The following is a 17,956-nucleotide window of genomic DNA, read 5'->3' as shown; positions in this document are numbered from 1 at the left end:
AAAAGAGGAATGCTCTCTGTGTGGAGGAGGGCCATTCCACTTCCAGAATCAGTTAGGCTAGAAGGGCTGCCTGGCCTAAGGAGTTGGACCAAACTCAGAGGTCAAGGGTGGTGAGGTCAGACTGATGGGGATTGCATTGATGTTAACTCTCTTGTACTTCTAAAGGGGTGTGTGTGTGTAAGTGATTCTTTTGCTATACATGCTTCCTCACTTCTCTGTCATGTGGTTCCTAAAAGGTGCAGTTAGAAAACCACTGCCAGGTGGGCTGTTGCGGGGAGTGGGACATGCTGAAGCATTGGGAGGGCTGAGGTACTGATTCCGGGGTTTAGGTGGTTGGACTGCAAGGCTCCACTGCCCAAGAGGGGTGTCGGACATGAGGTCTATACCTGGGAATGTGTTTGAAAAACTGAGATCAGAATATTGATCAGTCACTTCCCAGACCGAAAGGGGTTTAGAGACACGTGGAATTCAATGGCTGGATGCAATCACAGGGGATTCCTGTCCTCGGATTTACAAACAAAATTCATTGTTAAGCGGAAGTTGAAAATGTGTTTCAGTGGAGTCTAGCTAACAACTTACAAAAATTTTACATCCTCTTGAAAAAACAAATGTTAGAATGTCTGGAAATGAACAGTTAAGAAATCCATTCTGTTCCCTGCTGCGCTACTCTTCCTCAAATTAGTGTTGTCTTCTCAAATTTGCAAAAATATACACAGGCATGAAATAACAAATTACTCAAACCTCATTTTTCTCTTGAAGGGACACACTTCATAATCTAGTAATTTATTTTGACCTTTGTGTCTATTTTGTTTCTTATTTCAAATTTTAGGATATTAAGTGTGAACAATGGATTGTGTGATAGTGAGGAACAGGCTGGGTCCCTGAACCGTTCAGTTTCCAGGTATTCTACCTATTTAAAAAAATTAGCATTAGATTTTTTGTAAAGAAAGTAATATTGTATTTGAATGTTTTAATTTGACTTAATTCAAATCCTCATAAGCGTAACTCTTTTTAATTACATATTTTGTTGTCAGTAGTAGTAGAGATTGTCAATAGGTGCATCTTAAAGGGCTTGTCTACACTAGAAAAATTTTCAGTTACAACAGTGTAATTATACCGGTATAACACTTGAAGTTTAGCTACTATGGGTATAATTCCCCCATTTGGGCACTCTTAATCCAGAATAAAAATAGCTTTTTTTTTTTTTTTTTGGCTTAGTTTAAACCACTTCCAAAGTGACCTAAGGTAAACTGAAAAGAGGCACTCTTGCACTGGGCTAAGAGTATCCATACGGGAGAGTTACACGGATAAAATGATAGTGGTTTAAATTCACGTCCTACCTTCTACTGGTATAACTTTCCCATGTAGACAAGCCCTTATATATGTATCTAACTGTAGCTGTATAATAAAGTGTCACTGAGGACAAGTGAACAAAGGAAAACTTTAACTCAAGTTTTCAGAGGTAACAAGCTAAGTTACGCATTAGTCCACTGCTCCTTTCAGCACCAGATTTGTGTCTTTAGTTCTGTTTTTCAGAAATGGCCTCTAGAACACTGGCTACCATTTGTGGGTTTATTATTATGGAAGGGGTTTCTATTTAAAAAAAAAAGTTGATTTTGCTTTACTTCAAAGATGCTATTGGATGCCTATTTTCCCCTTTACATTGATAGCCAATATGTGTTCCTAGGAAACTGGCCACCCTAGGACCTTGTTATCACGGCATTAGGGTGGACAGTTCTTTAGGAAATCCCAGAGACAGTGGCTGTTTTTAAATATAAAGGACAAAACAGAATAGTAACTTTTATGGGAGATGCTTGATTACACATAGGCACTAAATATTTTATATTTTATCTTCTTGTTTGTGGGTAGTTACTACTACTACACTTTTGCCTGAAAACAGAAGCTTTGTTTTGAAAGTACTCCTCTGTTTCTTTTGTTATCCTTTGTGACGTTGTAATCTGTTTTTCAGCAACTATTTTAAAACTTAAACAGTGATGATACCCTAAATTTTATTTAAATGCTATCCCAAAAAAGCTGTACAAAGAAATGAATCAGATGCTATCAGTGAAATGACTGTACGAAGTGAATATGGTTGCAATCAAATGCTGCTCATGGCCTTGGATATGAAATTATTTTAATGGTAGAGGGGAGCATAGGCCTGAGCATAGGGCACTGATAACTCTTCCACGCCCCAGCCCCACCTTTTTTCCACCCAAGGTAGGCATACAGTATGCACTTCCACCTGGACAATCAGTATAGACAGGCTGAAGAGACCTTAGTTAATTCTCATCAGAGGGCAAGGATCAACTCCAAAGAATGAGTGAGCAGCAAGAGCAACTGAACACTTGAGAAACTAAGATGGAATTTTCATATAAATCCTTTTAGCAAGAAAGAACACAGGTAAGAGATGCACAGAAAATATGATTAGATAGTAGCATTCATTAAAATGTGAGGGGAGGTCCTAGGAATATCTGCAGGAGTACCATGAATACTGTTTCAGAGTAGCAGCCATGTTAGTCTGTATCTGCAAAAAGAAAAGGAGGACTTTTGGCTCCTTAGAGACTAACAAATTTATTTGAGCATAAGCTTTCGTGAGCTACAGCTCACTTCATCAGATGCATGCAGTGGAAAATACAGTGGGGAGATTTTATATACACAGAGAACATGAAACAATGAGTGTTACCATACACGCTGTAATGAGAGTTATCAGGTAAGGTGAGCTATTACCAGCAGGAGAGGAAAAAAAAACCTTTTGTAGTGATAATCAAGGTGGGCCATTTCCAGCAGTTGACAAGAAGGTGTGAGGAACTGGGGGGAGGGGGGGGAAATAAACATGGGGAAATAGTTTTACTTTGTGTAATGACCCATCCACTCCCAGTCTTTATTCAAGCCTAATTTACTGGTGTCCAGTATGCAAATACTATGTGTATCCTATTAAAGATGGACAAGGAGATACAGGAGATCCCACAAATTGCTCAAAGAGATCCTGCTGCTTTTTTAATGGGTGGTACTTTATAAGCAGAATTGTTTCTTTAAAGTGGTGTTAGGTTTTAAAATTTGAGCAATATTGCATATAATTTCAAATTAATTTATGAATAATATAGCAAAAAAAATCAAGCATATCAAAGGATATTGCTTGATATTAGTCGTGGTATATAACATACATAAGCTGGAAGACTTTTTAATTTACTGCCCACATATAATGCATATTGGTACAATACAGCTTGCCTACATTGCCTCCCTACAGATTGTAAAATATGACCAGTAGGGAATATGGCTATTGCATCCACTTGCATTTTATTGCCTTGGAGTACAGAGGATCTTTTGATTGATTGGCAATTGTAGCTAAATGTGTAGGCTTTCACTTTACTGGCTAGTGGTGAACACATCTTTGTTTCTTGATAATCATTTTATTATCGATTTCTTGAAACATCACAAATGAAAACAAAATCAAATACAGTTTGGTTTCCTGTAATCCAAGCCATCATAAATTGAATGGATATGTTATTACAAAGTACTGTATCTCATATTTTGTGGAGAGTGTAGCTATAGGTATCACTTATAGAATGCTAATTTTACAAATTGCTAACTATCACTTGCCATCCTATATAATACTTCAAATATTGTTTTAACTGATTTACTCTTGGACACAGCAGAATTCAAGCTTTCTGAAATGTGGCTGTAGTGGCCAGTTTGCTACATGCACACTTTGTAAAAATGTAATCTTGTCTTACGCTTTTCCCCCCTCTCTTGTTGCCTGTGCCCTTCTGCATGCTAATCCTACTGAAATCTGTGTTGCTGTGGATTCCCTGTGCAGTCTGATTCACAAAGTATATTGTGTACCCCATAGTATAATAAGGAACAATGGTTTGAAAAATATGGCTATTTTTATTTCTGGCATTGGTTGATAAAAATTATACATATACTCCTAGAGAATATGTAACAAATGTGAATATTTGTATAAACCGGAGTGAAAATATGATGCTGTGCAGGCTGAGGGCTAGGAGAGCGCTGGCAGAGGCAATTTACTGAAGTATTGTGTGCTCACCCACTGTAAAATAGTTACGCTTTAACAGGATTTATTTTTCCTTTTGGTTATTTGGTTATTATTGCAGTATTGGAATCTATTTTAAAGACATACATGCAATATTATTTTGAATTCAGTTTACTTTCTGAAGGTGTAATGATTTCACTGTTGATATCGTCTGGCCTACAGAAATATTTTGTATTCGGTGCACAATGAGTCTCTGGAGATTTTTTTTTTTTTTTTTTTGCAGAATAGAGGAGGTTGATACTGGCTGCAGACTTTCAGTTGCAGTTTTCTTACCCTTTTTTATTTTTAATAAATAAATAAGTCCATTGATAATGTACTACAAAAAGCTGGTGGTCTGAACAACTGTGAGCAAAAAAGCAAGGGTCTCTCTGTCTCTGAGTTTACCTTCTCTGTCTTCTACAGAAGGGATAGCAAAGTGTCCTAACTGAAAATTCCAGGGGAACTGTCAGAGGTGTTAGACATCTGTGGACGCTATGTGCTTTATTGCTACCAGTCACCCTTGCTCATGTCCGGGGCCTTTGAGAGCATGATACCTGCAGGTGCCGTATTGTCAAGGGCAGCCATGGTGCTGCTCTCGGAACTCCACTGGATCATAGAATACTAGGATTGGAAGGACCTCAGGAGGTAATCTAGTCCAACCCCCTGCTCAAAGCAAGACCAATCCCCAACTAAATCATCCCAGCCAGGGCTTTGTCAAGCCTGACCTTAAAAATCTCAAAGGAAGGAGATTCCACCACCTCCCTAGGTCACGCATTCCAGTGCTTCACCACCCTCCTAGTGAAAAAGTTTTTCCTAATATCCAAACTAAACCTCCCCCACTGCAACTTGAGACCATTACTCCTTGTTCTGTCATCTGCTACCACTGAGAACAGACTAGAGCCATCCTCTTTGGAACCCCCTTTCAGGTAGTTGAAAGCAGCTATCAAATTCCCGCTCATTCTTCTCTTCTGCACACTAAACAATCCCAGTTCCCTCAGCCTCTCTTCATAAGTCATGTGTTCCAGTCCCCTAATAATTTTTGTTGCCCTCTGCTGGACATTTTCCAATTTTTCCACATCCTCCTTGTAGTGTGGGGCCCAAAAGTGAACACAGTACTTCAGATGGGGCCTCACCAATGTCGAATAGAGGGGAATGATCACGTCCCTCCATCTGCTGGCAATGCCCTGCTTATACAGCCCAAAATGCCATTAGCCTTCTTGGCAACAAGGGCACACTGTTGACTCATATCCAGCTTCTCGTCCACTGTCACCCCTAGGTCCTTTTCTGCAGAACTGCTGCCTAGCCATTCGGTTCTTAGTCTGTAGCAGTGCATTGGATTCTTCCGTCCTAAGTGCTGGACTCTGCACTTGTCCTTGTTGAATCTCATCAGATTTCTTTTGGCCCAGTCCTCTAATTTGTCTAGGTCCCTCTGTATCCTATCGCTACCCTCCAGCATATCTACCACTCCTCCCAGTTTAGTGTCATCTGCAGACTTGCTGAGGGTGCAGTCCACACCATCCTCCAGATCGTTAATGAAGATATTGAACAAAACTGGCCCCAGGACCAACCCTTGGGGCACTCCGCTTGATACCGGCTGCCAACTAGACATGGAGCCATTGATCACTACCCGTTGAGCCCAACGATCTAGCCAGCTTTCTATCCACCTTATAGTCCATTCATCCAGCCCATACTTCTTTAACTTGCTGGCAAGAATACTGTGGGAGACCATATCGAAAGCTTTGCTAAAGTCAAGGAATAACACATCCATTGTTTTCCCCTCATCCACAGAGCCAGTTATGTCATCATAGAAGGCAATCAGATTAGTCAGGCATGACTTGCCCTTGGTGAATCCATGCTGACTGTTCCTGATCACTTTCCTCTCCTCTAAATGCTTCAGAATTGATTCCTTGAGGACCTGCTCCATGATTTTTCCAGGGACTGAGGTGAGGCTGACTGGCCTGTAGTTCCCCGGATCCTCCTCCTTCCCTTTTTTAATGATGGGCACTACATTAGCCTTTTTCCAGTCGTCCGGGACCTCCCCCAATCGCCATGAGTTTTCAAAGATAATGGCCAATGGCTCTGCAATCACATCCGCCAACTCCTTTAGCACTCTCGGATGCAGTGCATCCGGCCCCATGGACTTGTGCTTGTCCAGCTTTTCTAAATAGTCCTGAACCACTTCTTTCTCCACAAGTACATTAGCTTTTTCCACATCCTCTGTCACTAGGTTGCCTCCCTCATTCAGTAAGGGGCCCACACTTTCCTTGACTTTCTTCTTGTTGCTAACATACCTGAAGAAACTCTTCTTGTTACTCTTAACATCTCTTGCTATCTGCAATTCCAAGTGTGATTTGGCCTTCCTGATTTCACTCCTGCATGCCTGAGCAATTTTTTTTATGCTCCTCCCTGGTCATTTGTCCAATCTTCCACTTCTTGTAAGCTTCTTTTTTGTGTTAATGATCAGCAAGGATTTCACTGTTAAACCAAGCTGGTCGCTTGCCATATCTACTATTCTTTCTACACATTGGTATGGTTTGTCCCTGTAACGTCATCTTTAAAGAATAAGGATTCTTTAAAATACAGCCAGCTCTCCTGGACTCTTTTCCCCCTCATGTTGTTCTCCCAGGGGATCTTGCCCATCAGTTCCCTGAGGGAGTCAAAGTCTCCTTTTCTGAAGTCCAGGGTCTGTATTCCGCTGCTCTCCTTTCTTCCTTTGTGTCAGGATCCTGAACTTGACCATCTCATGGCCACTGCCTCCCAGGTTCCCATCCACTTTTGCTTCCCCTACTAATTCTTCCCGGTTTGTGAGCAGCAGGTCAAGAAGAGCTCTGCCCCTACTTGGTTGTTCCAGCACTTGCACCAGGAAATTGTCCTCTATGCTTTCCAAAAACTTCCTGGATTTTCTGTGCACCGCTGTATTGCTCTCCCAGCAGATATCAGGGTGATTTGAAGTCTCCCATGAGAACCAGGGCCTGCGATCTAGTAACTTCTGTTAGTTGCCGGAAGAAAGCCTCGTCCACCTCATCCCCCTGGTCCGGTGGTCTATAGCAGACTTCCACTACGACATCACCCTTGTTGCTCACACTTCTAAACTTAATCCAGAGACTCTCAGGTTTTTCTGCAGTTTCATACTTGAGCTCTGAGCAGTCATACTGATCTCTTACATACCATGCAACTCCCCCACCTTTTCTGCCCTGCCTGTCCTTCCTGAACAGTTTATCTATCCATAACAGTACTCCAGTCATGTGAGTTATCCCACCAAGTCTCTGTTATTCCAATCACATCAAAATTCCTTGACTGTGCCAGGACTTCCAATTCTCCCTGCTTGTTTCCCAGGCTTCGTGCATTTGTGTATAGGCACTTGAGATAACCCGCTGATCGCCCCTCTTTCTCAGTATGAGGCAGGAGCCCTCCCCTCTCACGCGCTTCTGCTCGTGCTTCCTCCCGGTATCCCACTTACCTCAGGGCTTTGGTCTCCTTCCCCCGGTGAACCTGGTTTAAAGCCCTCCTCACTAGGTTAGCTAGCCTGCTTGCGAAGATGCTCTTCCCTCTCTTTGTTAGGTGGAGCCCGTCTCTGCCTAGCACTCCTCCTTCTTGGAACACCATCCCATGATCAAAGAATCCAAAGCCTTCTCTCCGACACCACCTGCGTAGCCATTCGTTGACTTCCACGATTCGATGGTCTCTACCCAGGCCTTTTCCTTCCACGGGGAGAATGGACGAGAACACCACTTGCGCCTCAAACTCCTTTATCCTTCTTCCCAGAGCCACGTAGTCTGCAGTGATCCGCTCAAGGTCATTCTTGGCAGTATCATTGGTGCCCATGTGGAGAAGCAGGAAGGGGTAGTGATCCGAGGGCTTGATAAGTCTTGGCAGTCTCTCCGTCACATCGTGAATCCTAGTTCCTGGCAAGCAGCAGACTTCTCGGTTTTCCCGGTCGGGGCGGCAGATAGATGACTCAGTTTCCCTGAGGAGGGAGCCTCGACAACCACCACCCGCCTCTTTCCCTTGGGAGCGGTGGTCATGGAGCTCCTATCCCTAGGACAGTGCATCTCATTCCTTCCAGTCGGTGGAGTCTCCTTTTGCTCTCGTCCCTCAGATGTATCATCTGGTCCACTCTCCGCAGTAGTACCTGTGGAGAGAACATGAAAACGGTTGCTCGCCTGTATCTGCATTGCTGGTACATGGACATTCCCCTTTCTTCTTCTGGAGGTCACATGCTGCCAAATTTCTTCACCGTCCTTCTGTCCCCGCTGTGCAGCCTGCTCTGAATCTTCAGAATGTTGTGTCCGTAGAAATATATCCTGATGTCTGTCCAGGAAATCTTCAGTTTCTTTTAGGCAATGCAAGGTCGATACTTGTTTCTCCAGACTGTGAACCTTCTCTTCCAATATGGAGACCAGCTTCCGCTTTGTACAGACAAAGTCGCTTTTGTCCCGTGGAAGAAAGACAAACATGGCACATCCTGTGCAGGTCACAACAGCTGAATGCTCCCATCCATATTACCTTCCTTCTAAGAGCTTCCTCAGGTGTTGTTCAAACAATCAAGCACACTGACAAACTGTCCCCGCAACAGACACTCACCAGTACAGCCCCCCTAATGCAGCACTTGGTATACCCCCTCTCGCACAGCTCCCAGGCAAACTCCCTCTGTTAGCCTCTCCGCTGTTCACCGCTCAGCTGGATGGGGCAACACCATCAGTGTTCATCAGCATGCTGTGCTTCAGGGCAGGGTAGCATGTCACTGAGACTAACCCTGCCTGAGCCCTGAGTCTCAGCCTGCGGATCTGGATCTTTGAGGATTCTCTATTGGGGAACTTCTGGAGGACATTGGCAAGTATGCCAAGGAGCCAGCATTCCCCCTTTCCATGCCTTCTCTGGATCTCATCTGCACATGGATTGTCCCCCTCCACTAACAGTTGTGAGTGGGACTAGGTTATCCTAGTATAGAAGTGTAAAATCAATCTCTGATTTGGGGGGGCGGTGTGGTAGTAAATGGGGAATAGAATAATTGTTCTATTTACATTGCTCTAGCCCCAAAGGTCTCAATCAAGATCAGAGCACCACTGAGCTGGCGCTGTCCAAACACAATGCAGACCTAGTTCCACAGATTTATTGGTCCCCCACCTCAAAATGAGGTATTTATGTTCAGAGATGTTTGCGGATTAAGAAAAGCCAAATCTGAGATAAATTTGGCCTAGCAATGTTTTTCAGCTACTTGTGGACCATGAAATCTGATCTCCCCTGGGAAAGCCGGCTATTGTAGGAGGGTCATGGTATTGCCATCCTGACTTCTGCACTGCCTTCAGAGCTGGACGGCCAGAGAGCAGTGGCTGTTGGACAGGAACCCAGCTCTGCCACCAGCAGAAGTGCAGAAGTGGGGGTGACATGGTATGGGGAGGCATCACTTTTGGGGGGGGGGCAGGGTCAGTCATATGGGTGGACACAGGAGTCGGGGGGCACTGTGGTTGCCCCACCTGCCACACACATACAGCCATCCCAAGTCCCCTTTAACCTCCTGTGCGCTGGGCTCCAGTTGCTAGTCCCGGCTAGGCTGTGGAGGATGGGACTTCCTTTTCCCCTACGTGGGCCTTTCCCAGGGCTGGGTCTGACCCACCTTCGGCAGTGGCAGAGACGTAAGGGTGGCAAATACCTTTTGCCACTGCTGCTGATGGTAAGCTGGGCTTCACGGCCAGCGGTCACCACTCTCCAGCTGCCAGCAGCAGCACAGAAATAATGGTGGCAATACCGGGACCCCCGCTACAATAGCCTAGCGACTCCTTCCACAACCCCTTTTTGGGTCAGGACCCCCACAGTTACAACACTATGAAATTTCAGATTTAAATATCTGAAACTGTGAAATTTAAGATTTTTTAAATCCTATGACCATGAAATTTACCAAAATGGACCATGAATTTGATAGGGTCCTAATCTTAATATTGCTTTTGGACCTGTAATGTAGCTCCCATTAAAACAGTAAGTAGTATTTTTGTGGGGTGTTTCAATAATTGTCTGAAAGTGAATGTAAGGGGGAAAAAAAAGGTAAAATTAAACTTTTTAAATACTTTTAAAAATGCAGCAGGCCTGGTCCTTAACTTCAGTGGAGCTATGCCAGTTTATACGAGCTGATGATCTGGCCAATATTTGCATATTTTTGGAAGCACCTTGAAACAGATTTAGAATTTGTCATTAACTTCAATAAGTGATTGATGAGAGGCCCAGTTCTGCTGGAGTTTTCAACTGTTTGGTCTTAATATGGTTGAGGAACTTCAGCACCTCACAGAATCAGTCTCTAAGTCTCCAATTCACACATCTTGCAATGATTGATTCTTGGAAATATGCTGGTACCATCATCTGTAACTTCCTGATCAGATTATTCTTATGATAAAAAGTTCCTGTTGCTAATCTGTTTTGCCTAGGAGAAGGAAAGTCCCTAGCACTTTTAGTGCTGAAGACTTAACTCTGGAAGCATCTCTGATAAATTTAAGGTGGAAGTAGGACTGAGGGATACTAGCAAGTAAAAAGGTATCAATTGAAAATTTCTTGCACAATTTAAATAAAGAAACAAATGAGAACAGCTTGCGTATTGAACGTCTGAGAATAGATAGCTATTTTATAAAGGAAAATCGTGATGCCCTAAAACTAAGAAATCTTGATTAGGATATATTGGTCTGGCTGTTACTAACTGATAGCACTGTTCTTTATTAAAGACAGTGTGCAGAAAGAAAGGGCATAGTAAAAAAGCCTTCACTGTCAAATATCATGGATTAACTTCATCCCCTTTCAGTCCTAAAACAGATAATAGCGCTATCAGAAAAAGAAGGCCCCAAGCATTGCTGGAAAGAATGCTGTTTAGAAGAAGCTTTGTATAAGTAGAGGTAAAGGGATGAAATTTAAGAATGGGGAAAATCAGCTAGGTATCAGGAGACTTCCTGACAGTAGGGTCTGTTAGCATTGTCTTTAAGTGGTGGAAACTTCATTTTTTGTGACATTTAACACTGTCAGACAAAACACTGAAATATATAAATTTGAGGAGACTCTTGCTTACGCAGGAAAGTACAGTGGATGAGTTAATAAGGGTTTGTCTACATGGCACGTCCAAAGCAGTCTAGAGGGGCATGATTTGTAGAGTGCTCTGTGTTGCCTTCTGAGTGCTCCATATAGATCCTGCTGGTCTAAAAGGTAGCTAGTTTGCGTCAACATAGTCCTGTGAACTAAGTACCCTTTAGAGCACACCAGCAAGGTCTTCACAGGACAGTTAGAGGGCAAAGCATTAGAGTGCTTTACAAATCACATCCTTTAGAGCAGTGGGTCCCAAACTTGTTCCGCCGCTTGTGCAGGGAAAGCCCCTGGCGGGCTGGGCCAGTTTGTTTACCTGCCGTGTCTGCAGGTTTGGCAGCTCCCAGTGGCCGCGGTTCGCTGCTCCAGGCCAATGGGAGCTGCTGGAAGCGGCGTGGGTCGAGGAATGTACTGGCCGCCGCTTCCAGCAGCTCCCATTGGCCTGGAGCAGTAAACCGTGGCCAGTGGGAGCCGCGATCCTCCGAACCTGCGGATGCGGCGGGTAAACAAACTGGCCCGTCCCACCAGGGGCTTTTCCTGCACAATCGGTGGAACAAGTTTGGGAACCACTGCTTTAGAACACTTGCTGGTCCATGTAGACAAGCCCTAAGTCTTTTCCACCTTTAGTTTCTGTCATTGTATGAAAACACCAGTGGATATTTCAGAGTGAAATATGCATCTGCGCACCCATGGAGGTTCTTCATTTCTCCAGGTGAAAACTCAAAACTACAGGCTTTCTGGTTTTTTTAGAACTGGGATGTGCTTGTATTTTTGTGGTATTTGTACTTCTTACAAGATGTCACCGGCCAAAAAGAAAACGGAGGTAAAACCAGAAACCTACTGTAATTCAATAAAACACCTATTGTAATAAAATATATTTGAAGGAATGTGAAAATAATCTAAGTGGCTAACGTGTATAAGGGGTAGTATGTGTCATATTCAATGGGTGCTGAAATTGAGTCTAGATGACAGGGGGAACAGAATACAGATTGATGCATGAAAGAGGTTGTATAAACTTGTTTGCAAAAAGTGTGACTCTTCACCTTGTTACCTAAACTAGTAAACAGTCTTGTAAAAAATAAAGTGTGTGTGTGTGTATGCTCCCCCCCGCCCCACCCTGCCCCAGTAACAGGATACTGTCAAAGTTGACAGACCCAAAGTCTAATTCCTTCTAACAAATGCTTTTTTTAAGTGTCTCTTGGATACTGAACATACTTGGGGATCGTGGTGATGAATGTGGCATAAAAATATTATTAACAGTCCCTTCCTCCCACTAAATGGGGGCAATATCAGTGTTTAGAACTGCAGTACTGGGGCATCAAAGTACTAATGTAAGGTGAAGATTGTGTGTTTATGGGTGGTCATATAGGGTCTGAGCCAAAGCCCACTTAGGAAAATGGAAAGGTTCCCACTGACTTCAATGAGCTCAGACCCACATACCATAAGTCATGTCACTTCTCCGCATTCCTTTCCCTGTCTCTTCTGTTCTCTTGAACTAACAAAGTACTGAAAATGATGACCTTGAGACTCATGATCTGTTCATAAGCATGTGGTCCTAGCCAACGATCATCATGAGGACAGGGCTTAGCTTTTGTAAGCCTGTTGGTATCTTGTCTAGAAACGGTCCTGTGGGTGTGACTTCTCTCCAGAAGTTTATTACTAAATGCTCTCAAACAATGGTTTTGTTAGTTTATCTGCACTATTTGCTTCTCATCTAGGCATTGGTTGCTTATTAGATGGTATCATACAATGCTTTCTTTTCCTCCTGACATTTATCGGTCATGTTTTCACAGATTTCTGCTCCCTTAGTTTTGTTTTCCACAGGAGAAGGCAATTAGTGTCCTTTTGAAAATATATTGCCTCATTCATGATTCTGTAGGATGACTAGAATGGCACTCAAGATTTGAATCAGGATAAAACTAGTGTCTGGGCCATTTTGAGAGTTCATAATTGAAGACTTTTTATTTCTAGTCAGTTGTTATAAATTAATAATTTTCTTGTCATTTTTGCCTTTGTGTAGAGAAATGTATTTACTTGGCTTCAGTGTAGTTCTCTTACTACACCAGGTGTGTTTTAATCTGTCTCTTGGAGGGTAGAGCACATTTTAATTCTTTCCTTCCTTCCTTGACATTCATACTGGGATGTAGTTACAAATTGCTGTATTTTAGAAAGAAACTCAGTACAAACAACAAACCTTCACCATTGCAGTAAATGACTAGGTAATCCATTTATTTTGAAACTATTTAAATCATATTGATTAGTAGGCTATAGCTAAATGCTGAGGTTTGCTGTATTCCTAAATTTCTTGAGCTGAAATCTTCAGGTTTCCATTGTTCTATTATACAAATTTTGGAGTAAAGGTTTGAATTTCTCTAGTATCCATTGTTTTGGATATCACTAACTTTCCTAACACATTTTATCATTTTACATATTTATTTATTATTAACAATTTACACTTATTTTTTTTTCTCAACCAGATTACTCACCCTCAGAACTTGTAGCTGTTTTTTAAAAAATCCTTAACGTTAAAAATCTTCTTCCGTGCAATTCATCTGCATTGATTGTTCCATCATTCCCTGCCTCATCCTATTTTTCCACCCAACTATTTCCCCCTTTAATAAATCCCATCTTCGCTTCCTTTCATTTCTTTACTAGTGTTTGAATTTCATTATATTCTATATTCTTCTCCATTATCTATCTCTTCATCCTTGTGTTTTTCTTTGCCTTTGTAGTCCTACTCTTCCCATAATATATCTGATATATTTGCCTGTGCTACAAAGCCAAGCTTCTTTCCATCTATTAGAATACTACTGATTTGAGCAAGCAATGAACACTGTCTGCGTCCAAAATTCTAAGCATCTGGACAAATTTAAAATGTTTCTGTAGATTTACATTTTGAACATCTGTTTGGACAAAGCAAAAGAATGAATCTAGCTCTTGTGATGACAGTGCATATTGTCACTTAAAATATTAAATTATTACTGAGCAACATGAATTTCTCTGATGCTCTTTCATTTTGCTAATCTTGTACAATTGAGCAAGGTTTATGAATGGTCACCGAGTGCAAGGTTATGGTAAAACAGCTTTCATACTGCAGAAGAAAAGGCTGCGAATAACCATACTAAAGTTAGGTTTGCTTTTCCTGTTAGATATCAGCGATCAGTTTAAATGGATTTCATTACCATTTTGTTTGCAATTGTCAAAATCTCATTAATTTTAAGTCAAACTACCTAGCTTTCTGTTTCAAATCACTTTTAAATTACACATGTGCTGATCAGTCTTGAAAAGCTAAATTAAACTTGAACTAGGGCACATCTCAAGACCACAGCTACTAATCTCTCTCTTACAGGCCAACACCCCAGAGGATGTGTTGGGGTGTGGATTCTTGGTAACTTAAAATACCTCTGGAAGAGAGCGTGTAAAGGTGGGAGCTTAACATACTTTGAAAGAGGCTCCAGTCCTGCTGGCCAGGCTGGTGTAGAAGGGGGTGGTGGTGGCTCTGCCTCATCCCTGCTAACCGCTTTTGGGCTTTCTAGCACCTATGCATGCTTTCTGGCATGCTTTTCAGAGAAGTGTGTCTTATACCTCCTGGTGCAGTTTTTAAATAATTTTATGGGGCCAATTCTTCATATTTTTTCATACTGGGACCTCCTAACCTAAAAGATTAGGATGCAAAGTATTCAGTAATATACTGTAGCTGCAAAAGTAGTAGTAGTCAAGGCACATGTGCATGCTACTGGCAATGAGACTGAGCCTATTAACCTCTTTAAACAGCCTAATTTATCAAAGTTACAAAACCAGAATACAAATGCTGAAAAATGCATTGTCAACATTTGTAAGCAGCATGTATGTGACTAATTTAAAGTGCTGTAGCTACCCTAATTTCTATAGTATTGGGTGAACTAGATCGTCCCCAAAGCAGATTTAACATGATTGGGTCGTGTTATGTGCAGTCTCGCCCACAGTACCGTTTTTTAACCATGTTCCTGAATTGTGCTACAGCATTGTGACAGTCCATTGCTATAACGTTGTTCAGGAATATAGCTGAGGCTGGTTCTAGATTGGAAGACAAACCATGTTTTAACTCTGTCAGGACATTTACTTGTTGCAATCAGGATCTCTTATCCCAATACATATCACAGTGTAGATATGACTTCAGCATTAAATTCAGAATTTATTCAAAGATGAAACAGCATAAATGACAGGTTATTGTGCTTAACATTTGAATCAGCTTTCCAGGAGAGGACCTACTTTCATTGCATTAACATGGAGTTTTTTATTTTTTAGTTATAAGAAGTAGTATATAACTTTTATCAAAGCTCGATGCTGATGTGACTGATTTTTATAACATTTTTAATGTTCAAGGAGACTGTCATGCTCTTTCCATCCTATCTCTCCTCTCATCCTGATTCCCTTGACATTAAATGATGTAATATGCAAGAAGCCTCTGTGGTGGGTTGGGTTACAGAAACTCCCTCAAGACTGTCACTAGATGTGCTGGGATACCAGCGAGAATAAACCCCCCTGCCAGAAAAGGCTTCCCTCCACTCCCGTCTTGCTGAGCTAGACACACCAGTTTGCTCCAGCACGGACCAAGAGGTTGGGCCGCGCCCCCCTGCAGTTCACTTAGCCCAGGGGCTTCTCAGTTAACATGGACTTTCCCAGAACCGAGTATTCAGTCTTTCTGGGAGCCTAAACCCTGAATAAATCCATTTTACTCTGTATAAAGCTTATACAGGGTACACTCATAAATTGTCCACCCTCTATAACACTGATAGAAAGATATGCACAGCTCCCCCAGGTATTGATCACTTACTCTGGGTTAATTAATAAACAAACGTGATTTTATTAAATATAAAAAATAGGATTTAAGTGGTTTCAAGTAATAACAGACACAACAAAGTAAGTTACCAAGCAAAATAAAACAAAACACGCAAGTCTAAGCCTAATACATTAAGAAACTGAGTACAGGTGAAATCTCACCCTCAGACAGGGGTGAAAGTAAGTCGAGTGGCTTACTGGTACGCTGTACTAGGGCGTACCTGCTTACTTTCACATCTGCCCTCAGAGATGTTCCAATAAGCTTCTTTCACAGACTGGACTCAATCCTAGTCTTGGCCCAATCCTTTTCAGACCAACGTAGTTTATGGCCGGGTCCGGCAATCACTCACAGCCCCGTAGTTACAGTCCTTTGTTCCAGTTTCTTTCAGGCATCTCTTTGGGGTGGAGAAGCCATCTCTTGAGCCAACTGAAGACAAAATGGAGAGGCTTCCAGGGCTTTTTATATTCTCTCTTGTGGGTGGAAACCCTTTTTTTCTTCTGTGCAAAATTTCAGCAACAAGATGGAGTTTGTAGTCACCTGGGCAAGTCACATGTCCATGAATGATTCAGCTTTTTGCAGGCCATTGCCATTGTTTACATGTGAGTTTGAACATTCCCAGGAAAGCTCAGATGTGGACTGGAGTCTCCCAAAGTCCATTGTTAGGTAAGTACTCCCAATTACTTGAGTAATCCCTTAACAACATGTTGGCCAAACCTTGATGTGTTCCCTACGGCAAACACTTTAAATACAAGCATAGAGCCAACGCTCATAACTTCAGATATAAAAATGATACATGCATACAAATAGGATGAATATGTTCAGTAGATCATATGCTTTGTAAAGATATGTTACATGGCATATCGAGCATAAAACATATTCCAGTTATGTCATATTTACACTCATAAGCATATTTCTATAAAACATTATGGAGTGCAATGTCACAGCCTCCCCTGTTCAGTCCTCAGTCTGCCTCACTTTTATTTCATTGAGTGTTCGGGGCAGGAAAACTCAGGGCTAGTTGGGTCATGCTTAGATAGTGTGTATGTATACATAGTATTTTGGCCCCATTGCACTGATAAGACATAGGAATTGCCATACTGGGTCAGATCAGATTAGTGGTCCATCCACTCCAGCCTGTATTACCAGATGCTTCAGAAGAAGTTGCAAGAAAACTTGGAGTGGACATTTATGGAACAATCTGTCCATGGGGAAAGCAATGTTTATACCCTGAAGCATGAAGGTTTATGTCCCTCTACATTTTTTAAATCCTATCTAATGTAACGGTGCATAACCATGTCCTCAGAATATGTTAGGACAGGATGTTAACATTGACTATTCTTGCACTACAAGTACACTTAAGTTCTGCTTTTAATTCCAGTAATATGTAACACACACTGGTGCAGAGCCGAGGCAGAAGTCTGTATGCTACACTTCCTCTCTGCAGTTAGCATTGTGGAGAGGAGGATTGGTTAAAGACAAGGCGATATAGTTGGGATCATAGTTGCTGACACAGAGCAATGTTGTTGGCCCTTATGGCTGTTACAGGTTGGTGCAAGTTAGAGCTGACCTTAGCACAGGGAGGAGGGCATACCCAGAGCAACATTAGGATCAGAGCAATGGAAGAATGAATGTACACCACCTGTGCACACCATCCCCTGAATTACTCTGTTCTTTTGGCCATACCCAAGGATCTCAAGTACATTGTTCTCTTTATTCCATTAAAAAAAAAAAGACTTCAAGGCTCATTACAGGCAGAATTTTATTGAATCATATGGGGAAATATAAAAAATGAAAGGAGCAAATGCATCACTGATATTATCAAGTTGTTCTAGAACTTGTTCTAGAAAGACTACAGAAAAATAACTTTGTATTCCAAATTATAGATGATGAAAGAATGTAGAAAAAATGAACTGGCTTCTTCAGTTTTCATTTGGGAGAGGTGGTTGTTGACAGCTCTCTCAGATGGATCCTTGTATACAAATAGTTTACCAATCTAATATGCGAATCAAAGAATCACATATGAACATTATGCCTTGTACATA

At 41.9% G+C, this 17,956-nt stretch overlaps 1 protein-coding gene across 4 annotated transcripts in view; it reads left to right on the top strand.

Moving 5' to 3' along the window:
- The window catches only part of PTPRE (protein tyrosine phosphatase receptor type E), a 270,155-nt gene that overhangs the window by 7,312 nt on the left and 244,887 nt on the right, over positions 1 to 17,956 (top strand). The window contains exon 1 of one of the 4 annotated variants that reach the window (XM_075131016.1): positions 884 to 901. The exons of the other annotated variants lie outside the window; for them this stretch is intronic. The gene's annotated coding sequence lies outside the window, so the exon portion shown is untranslated. Of the gene's footprint in view, positions 1 to 883; positions 902 to 17,956 lie in introns of those variants that run through there. 4 annotated transcript variants of the gene reach the window in all.

Source organism: Caretta caretta, chromosome 7 (genome assembly GCF_965140235.1).
Source record: "Caretta caretta isolate rCarCar2 chromosome 7, rCarCar1.hap1, whole genome shotgun sequence".
Lineage (NCBI taxonomy): Eukaryota > Metazoa > Chordata > Testudines > Cheloniidae > Caretta > Caretta caretta.
This window is presented reverse-complemented; position numbering and strand designations above follow the sequence as displayed.